This window comes from Callithrix jacchus, chromosome 20 (assembly GCF_049354715.1).
Source record: "Callithrix jacchus isolate 240 chromosome 20, calJac240_pri, whole genome shotgun sequence".
Taxonomy (NCBI): domain Eukaryota; kingdom Metazoa; phylum Chordata; class Mammalia; order Primates; family Cebidae; genus Callithrix; species Callithrix jacchus.
Genome location: NC_133521.1, coordinates 22,629,751 through 22,638,580, shown reverse-complemented (window position 1 = coordinate 22,638,580; position 8,830 = coordinate 22,629,751). Strand labels below are relative to the sequence as shown.

The window sequence follows — 8,830 nt, the reverse complement described above, 5'->3', positions numbered from 1 at the left end:
GGAGCCTGGAACTTCTAAGTCCAAACAAGGAACTGACTCAGCAGGGTCTGACTATCTTAGAGTCTGAGGAAAGGCGCATCAAAGGAATGACAACCTGGTACCTTTGATGAGGGAACCGACAGGAAATTAACAGCCTCATGCAGCAAGGACAAAGAAAAGAAAAGGCCCAATTGGGCCTCACATCTGTCTGGATGAGAACCTGCGGGAAGCCGAAGGGGCTGTTTAATCCTGGCTCCAGAGCAACCGCTGAAGAAGAACAAGGTGAAGGAAAGGTGAGGTAAGTTAAGATAAACACCCAAACTTTTGGCTGGCTGGCTGAACTGAATCTTTCAGTTTAAACTGTCAGTGGGTTCTCCTTTTTTTATTTTCTTTTTTTAAATCTAAACTGTAATCACACAATACTCCACCCAAGTGCTTGATAAGGATTTCTAAGACAGATCCTAACATAGTCATAAAAAAAAAAAATCCCCTCCAAAATGTGCACTTTGTACCTGTGTCTATGAGTAGGTGTGTTTAAAATGTCACGAACTGGAATGCCTAACTCTAGTTCCCAGGAATTAATCACTTAGAAGAATGAAAGGGGGGAATTAACTTTCTTTAAAACTTATAAGGTTCTCCAAAGCAGCAGCCAAAATAGAACTTGCTGAATAGAAATATGGTTATCTTTCCATAAGAACTAGAAACATTTTTTTAAACATATTTTTTTCTCTGAAACTGCTTTGCCAAATTTCCCCTTGTGGATTAGCTGCAGGTCACAGATATTCTGGGAATAAAGGTATGAAAGAATTTTTTTTTTTCCTTTCATGGTTACAATTCAATGATTTTAGTAAATTTGTAGATTTGTGGACCATCCCAACTATGTAGTTTTAGAGCATTTTGATGGTCCAACAGAATTCCCTGGTGCCCTATTTGCAATCAATTCCTGTTTACATCCTCAGCCCCAGACAACTACTGATCCTCTTTCTGTTTCTGTAAATTTGCCTTTTCTGGAAATTTCGTATAAATGAAAATCATACAATATGTTGTTTTGCATTTGGCTTTTAGCATACGTTTTTGAAGTTCATTCATAATGTCACAAGCATCAGCATTTATTCCCTTTTTCTTGCTAAACAATATTCCATGGTATGGGTACACCCTGTTTTGTTCACTCACCAGTTGATGGGTATTTGGATTGTTTCCAGATTTTGACTATTACGAATGACACTGCTATGAACATTCTGGTATGTGTTTTTGTGTGGACATAGGTTTACTGTTCTCTTGAGTAGAATCCTGGGCATAGACTAGCTGGACTGCTGCTATACACCAGGTTCCATCTGATTCAGGTGCGCAGTGTCAGTGGAAACTTATCAAGCAATTTTTTAACTTATTTGTTAAAATCGGCTGATGCACCCATCACTAAAAGGATGGTCTATAAAAACAACTGCTGTGATTTCATAAATGTTAAACTAAGAGGCGAGGTCAAAGTCCAGCTAATGTCAGCTGACACGTGGCCAGGCTCATCTTCCGCCATGCCTCCAAAAAGGAATTTATGAAACTTGCTTTCTGGACCAAGAGATGTCCTAATAATCACAGATCCTGGGCATTTTTGTGTAATATATGTACAATCAGATTGACCTTGTCTTCACACTCCCTCTAGGACCACGTGGAAGGGTTGAGAAAATCCAGACAATAGTTTGTAGCCAAACAAGACCAAAACTTGAATATCCCTGAGGGAAAGTCGGATCCCCTTTCTCTCTTCTCCTGTAAGTAACTTCATTTATCAGAGGGAATGGCGCCACCAGAGCACCCCATTACTATTAGAGTGGGGCCTTTCGGCGGTGGCTTGGGAAGTACCCAAAGTTTTAGAGATTAGAGCAGAGGCCAACAAGGCACAGAGAAAGCAGGGTAGAACTCTGAAAAGGTTCAGGGCCAGGTACCCACAGGAGGAGGTAGAAGGGGCAGGCACTGCGATCTGCTCACTAACGCTCTACAGGAAAGCCCTCGGCGTCAATGGCCTCGCGCGTCCCTTGGGCAGAGTGTGTGTTGCGAGGGTGGGGGGTTATCGGGGGCCCAGGGTGCTATCACCTTGGACACCCATGGTAGGGGGAAGGCTGAGGAGTGAGAGAACTGGGCAGCGAAACTTACAACTCTTTACCCCAGAGGAGGAATGAGCAGTTTAAAGGCCACGTCCACACAGAGGGTGATAGAGGCATCCTCTCCGCGCAGGACGCGGACTAGGGGCAGGCACACAGCGCCACCCGGATCCCGGTGTCGCCGAGAAGAACGCGGGCTGGCGGGCGGGCTGAGAAGTGTAGGTCCCGGGGCAGCCTCGTCAGCCTCCGCCCCTGCGGGCGTCTTCCGGAGCCGCGTGGACACTCCGGAGGCTGCGGGCGCTCGGGGACCCGCGGGCTGGTGGCCAGGAGCTGGAGAGCGGGGTTCGGCCGCCCCTGCTTTCTCCACGCACTGGGGTTCCTTCCCCACGCGCTAACGGTCCCAGGCTTTCTCTTCCGTTTTCGGCCTCTTTTTTCCGTTAACTGCTGGGTCCGTCTCCTCCCCTCTGGCCCTTTCTGACTGCTTGGCTGTGGCGCTCAGCTTTCTCTCTGCAGCCTCCTTCCTCTTTTTCGCGGGTCCATCTCTTTTCCTTTCCCAGCCTCATCTCCGTCCCCACAGGCGGTTCCTTCGCCCACTGGCATCTCCACCTGCCTCCGCCTCCTCTTTTGCCTCCAATTCCCACCCTAGAAACTTGTTCAAGCCAGGGGTCCCCACGCAGGCATGGTTGTTCCCCGCTGGGTATGCGGGTCCCCACGCTGTTTGTTACCGGTACCACGAGCGCCCCGCCCAGTCCCTGGCGTGATTCCTAAGCCCCGGCCCCGCCAGCCTGTTTTCCCTGTGACTCGGGGAAGGAGGGCAGGAAGCAGGCCCGGGTCTCCCTCCCGGTAGCGAGTCCTCGCTGAGGGGAACAGGGCAGGAAGCAGAGAGGACCCGGGCGCTGCGCCCCATTAGGCCCTCACTCCCTCAGAAGCGCACATTTCACTCGGTCCTGGCAGGTCTGCAGCGAGGGGGTGGCAACAAGTGACACCACGGGCGGGGGCCACTGATACCTGGCTGGGGCAGGGGCCAAGGCACCCTCCCAAGGGGTGGTGCGATGACGACCCCGGGGAAGCGCTCCCGGCGCACCACTCTCCGAGGCGTTGCGTGGGGGGTACTGGAGGAGAGGAGAGCTGAAAGAGAACGGAGACTGGGCTCTTCCCAAGTCGGAATCACCCTCCCCGCCCGACTTCACCACCAGAGACACCAGAAGAGTTTGAAAGGGATGGGAGATTGAGAGGGGTGGGGGCTGGGCAGGAGCCGCCAACGTAGAGGGATTTTTGGAAGGTGGGGTGGTGGAGTGAGAAAGAATAGAACGCACTACCGAATTCCCGATTGCTTCCCTCACTTGGGCGATACCTTCCCCCAACCACCATCCCGGCCCGCCAGGCAAGGGCCCAGCCTGGCCAGCTGGAGCGGATTTGGGGGAAGGAGGAAAATGGGGGCTCCCAACCCCTCTCCAGCTTCCCTCCGCCGCCCTCCCTGATTGGCTGTGCGTCCCTGGAGCCCAACTTCAGTCGCTCCAGACTACATCTGAGCCCCGAGGGAGTCGGAGCGTCGCGCCTCGGGGCGGGAGGGGCGGCCACGAATCCAAGGGTTGGAATTGCTGGGCCCCGGGGGGAGGGGCGCGGACCAGGTCTGCCCCCGCAGCCTTTGCGAGGCCCATCTCGCTGCGTCTCGCAGCCTCGGCTCCTCTCAGCCCCCGCCCTTTCCTCCCCTCCCAGAGGCGGCCTCCCTCCTCCCGCCCCCCCCCACCCGCCCGCCACCTCCCCCCGGTTTCTCATTCCTGCCACTAGCGCGCTCGGCGGCTCATTCCGCGGCCGCCGCCAGCCGAGGGGAACGTCGCGGGCCGAGGAGCAGATGCCGCGGGGGCCGCTAGCAGCCGCCGCTGACTTGTGAATGGGACCGGGACTGGGGCCGGGGCTGACACCGCAGCGCTCGCCCTGCGCCAGGGACAGGCGGCCCGGAGGTTGCGTCCACCCGCAAGGGCCCCAGGTGAGGCGCGCCGCCAGTCCCTTCCTCTCGCCTGGCTGGGGCTTCTTGGAGTGGGGGGCAGGATTTTCTCTGGAAGAGAATGTCTGGCTGGGGTGTGGTGTGGTGGTGGTATCTGAGTCGAGAAGTCTTCACTAATGCAAAGCAAAAGGGAGGGAGAGATTTGTTTAAAAATCAGAAAGGGAGAAGGGGGCCAGCTGTGGGCGCGGGCAGCGCAGGGGACGGAGGCTCCAGATGTGCGCTCCTCGACTCTCCCCGGCTCCGGCCTCCTCTGGGGTCTGCGCCGAAGCCGCGGCTGAAGGGAGTTTGCACCTGGCGGGGGCAGGAGGCTGCAGAGCAGAGCTCGGACACGCCGACTGCCCCCGGTCCTGTCTCTCTGGGGAAAGTCGCCCTGCGTCGCTTCCCAAAAGCCGCGACATGCCCGCGCTCTGCGGGGTTCTTACTCCATCCTCCCTGATCCCCGCCGAAAGCTCCCCGGGGCTCAGTCCCTCCAGTCGAGACTGCCGGGAAAGCCTGGGGAAACGGAAGGACCCCAGCTCCGGTAGGCGATTGCCCGCACTTTAATAGCGTGGGTTTGGGGCCGCCGACTGCTTTTCCGGGGCAGCCGGCTGAGGTGCGCTCCAGCCCTGCAGTCCGAGTTTCCGCGGGAGCTCCGGCGGCAGTCTGCGAGCTCCCACCAGCGCAGGGGTAGGTCCACGAGCGGCCCAGACTCCGGCTCGCCTCTGCCTAGGGACTGGCGAAAGCTGCCAGGGTCAACGTTAACTTTGCGAACCAACCCTTCCAGAAACCTGCGCCGCCTCTCGGAGCGCGCCAAGCCTCTCCAGCTCCCGGCACGCACGGCCTCCCTCCCTGCGCTCTGCCCTGGAACGCGAGCCGGGAGGTGGGAAGCGTGGAGGGGCCGGCCGGATGGGGAGGGAAGCGAGGAGAGCTCCCCTTTCCCCACACCCCAACCCGGAGGAACTGTAGAAGGGCCCGCCCCGCGCTGTGAAGGCAGAGTCCCCAGAGAAAGTAGGGTCAGGGGAGGCCTGCGGATCCTGCTTCCATGTCCCTTTTTTGCCAAGGCCCTGCTTTCGCCTGGGGCTCCACGCGCCTGCCTCTCCCGGGTGAAAGGTTTTCTAGGTGCTAGAAGAAGCCCTGTTGCTTTTGCTGATAATGCAGTAGGAATTTCATGGGCCATCACACTGCTATTAAGAAATTGCATCTTTTAATTATTTAATACCAGCCCTGCATGATGACGACAGGTCATCCCTAAGGGGTGGGAGTGGGGGATTGTTCTTGAAACCCTGCTGCATTAGGGTCTATATTTCACTAAAGTCTTCCCCTTCGTCTCCCCCTAAAGAAGTCTTGTTACGATCGCTCTGAAATCTTTTCTTGTTTTCTTCTTCTAATCACGGCTATCGGTTTAATATGAGGCAGTAAGTTTTCGTTTTAATCACAGGGAAGCTACCATAATTAATCTGGCGAGAGGACGGATCAATTTCCTTATCACTTGGGCTTGCAGCAGACATCGATGGTTTTGCGGGGTGTCTGGATTTCCTGGGGATGGGGATGCAGATGTGTTCTCAGGAGCGAGGATCCTTTAGCATCGCATCAGCACATTTGTCAGTCTGGGCTCTGAGCGCTAGAGCCTAATACGTTGGGAAAGAAGTGAAGGGACTGACCTTCTTTTCGTTAATCCTGGAATTGTTTTTCCTACAAATACGTAGGTGCAGACACCAGAACACAGAAATATTAACTGCCCAACCCTAGCTACAGGGAGCCTGGTCTTCTTCCAATAGGACAAAGGAATAAAAGTTACAAAACAAAGGGACAGAGTAGTGGACAGTACTAGAGGCTCCTCCAACCACTGAAGTTCTTTAAATGTAATCTCGGATTCCAAGTTTTAGAGTTGGCCAGTGGGCTCTGGAATTCGAACCTCTGTGCAAAACTGAAATCCAGCCTAGTACAAAAGAAATGTGAGTGCTTTTCAATAGAGACCTGGGAAAGGCATCTGAGAGGCCAAGAAACTTTGCTGGAGTAAGAATTATCTTTACATCTTCCTTTTGAGACATTGCAAATTAAGGCATTAAAATGTCTTGCAGGCATGCACTGTTATTAATAACAATTATTGCTATCATTTTAGTTGTTACTTCAGAGTCTGCATAAACTGGGCATTTTATGACATTGTTTGAAGAAAACCACCCTTCTCAACCCTGGGAAAGGAGGAATGAAGACCTGCCTTGAAGGATTGAGACTGGATAATCTGGCGAGGCCCAGACATGTAGATTTATTCAAATGGATGCTTATTGCTTACTAGGAAAATAAGCTTTAAAGTAGTTCTCACTGAAGCAGTGGACCATCTTGATAGCATTTTAGAACTTTCATTACATTCAGCATTCTTATCAGAACACCAGACAGTAAAATTACTAGAAACCTAAATTCTATTTTCAATTAAGATGAAATCTTTTGTTAATTTGAAAATTAAAAAAAAAATTAGTTACGGCTCAATATTTTTACGTCCCAGAACTCACGTTCCCGCTGTAGAGGGGTGGCTGTGGATGTGCATGTTTGATTGTTTATTTGTGGGAGGAGGGGGCAGGGGACAGACTTGGAGAGCCAAGCCATGGTTTGGGGGAATACGGATCAATTTCATGCTCTTTTAATGCACTTGTCTTCATAATTCATGGTTTTTCTTCCACTTTGAATAGAATTACATGGCTGCTTTGTAAAGATTCTGGTTTGGGGACCCTCATATGGGAAACGCCATGACATCGACCTCGTGGTCTGATTTACAATGCCAGTGCTGCACTCCCAGGAGCATAGTGTGTCTTGGAATCTTGCCTGTGAATGCCTGTGACTTATGCAGTGGTAACTTACAAAGTTGGTAAACTTTGATCTGTTATATTTAAATCCGTTTTTCAGAACCATCTAAACAAGATCTCAAATCTGATTTTAGTCTCCCTTCATACTCAATACAAATGTATTGAGGTAGATGTTCGAGAAACATAACAATTTCTTTGGAGTTTATTTTCAATAATATATTGATGTTTTCACTTTGATCACAGGCATACTTAATTATTCAATAATAATAAAATAGTAGAATAGAGTTTGAATGTAGGTAGCAAACGTTTTTCTTGAATTGTCAAATTTGAAGAATGACTATGAACTTCCAAGTTTTTTTCTTCCTAGAAAATTGAGCACTGTAGAAATTGACTAGCCAATGATTTAAGGGATTGAAATGTGTTTGGGATAACTTTCTCCCTTATGGAATTGGCTGCTGTTTCATAAAAAGTTACCTTATTTGTCAAGAATCCCTATTCTGCTTTTACCAAGAATATGAGTTGTCGGCCTTTTCAATTCAAAGTTATTACCTCTGAAATATACAAAAATCTTTGGTCTATATAAATTTGTGATTTAATTGATCAGGGGAAAAACATCAACAGGTCCATTAAGAAAAAGAAAGCTGGAGAAAATTGGACACATCCTGATGCACCAGTAGGAGTTAAGAATGAGGTGTTCCATCGGGATTCCTGTGATAGCCATCCACTGCCTCTCCTATGAGCAGGAAGAACTAAAGAAAACACACGAGGACCATAATTAGACATCTTTCTGCTATAATTTTATCCTGACATTGAGAGCCTTGTACAACTCTGGAAATGAACTCCTTCGCGGAAGATTGCACTTCTGGCCACTAGAGGGCAATGGCACCCTTCTCCAGCTTTCTGCACGGAGCCCATCTGCTTTTGAGGGCACCATGAAAAGGCGTTTTGTTACTTACCAGCCTTGTCTGGCCCTCTCAGGAGAGACCGAATTCAATCTAGCTGTGGTTCAAGCTACTGCTCGAGCAGTTTGTCAGGATTAGCATCTTTCTAGTGGCCGGATCCTGTTACCTTGAGCCTCTTCTTCCCACCTTGGAATTTACTAGAAAGTTGGGAAATCTTGTAACTTGACATTGAACAGCAGCCGGGGTGGGGGCTGGGCTGCAGGATAAACAAGGTCAGCTCTCACTGAGACAGTGATCTGGGAGGATTTTCTGGATTTTTTTTCGGCAAAAAAGAGCATCATTCCTGACTCCAAGTGGAAGGGAATGGATAAAGAAGAAAAATATGTGTGAGACTAGTGTGATATCATTGCCTGTTCTTTCGTGAGATTTTGAAGATGTCTGCAAGACATTTCTAATTTGAAAAAAGAATAGCAGTTTGATCTTCGGTAAACACTTTGGGGCCTGGAGTTTTAATATAATAGTAATGTTTTACTATTTCCTTCAAACCATTCTTGATATTGCTGTGAAAAATCTAACTCTAGCAGAGAGTAAAATTTAGTTCCAGATTGTTCCTCATGCACTGGAGTATAACCATTTGATGTTTTTTTTCTCAGTGATATGAAAATTATGGCTTATGATTAAATTGCATATTTCAGGCTACACAAATTTATGTTTGCTCCTGTTTGATAGTGTCATAAAAGTTCAGAAGGAGAATGCAAAAAGAAACTAATGCTGTATTATAATCAAGAGGAAAACTCCATTAAAAAATAAGTACTGTTTTAAGTGGATACTCCCTTGTATTTTTTTGTCTTAACTGAGTCCAGTTGTGTCCCTGGTAATTCAGCAACCGAATTCTTTGCAGCTCTGAGCTGTGTTGGATGCGTAGACAGTTGACGAGGAAGGAATCGATGCCAATGGATTATGGGAGGGAGTATTAAGTAACTCAGTGGAAAGCAAGACAAAGTGTTTTGTAAACTCACGTTAAATAAACTGGACAGTTTATTTAACTTAAAAGGGGGCAATTTTAAA

At 49.5% G+C, this 8,830-nt stretch overlaps 1 protein-coding gene across 2 annotated transcripts in view; it reads left to right on the top strand.

Moving 5' to 3' along the window:
- Positions 1-3,878: 3,878 nt before the first annotated feature.
- The window catches only part of CDH11 (cadherin 11), a 171,977-nt gene continuing 167,025 nt past the window's right edge, over positions 3,879-8,830 (top strand). For both annotated transcript variants that reach the window (XM_008985987.4, XM_035282234.3), the window contains exon 1: positions 3,879-4,062. The gene's annotated coding sequence lies outside the window, so the exon portion shown is untranslated. The remainder of the gene's footprint in view (positions 4,063-8,830) is intronic.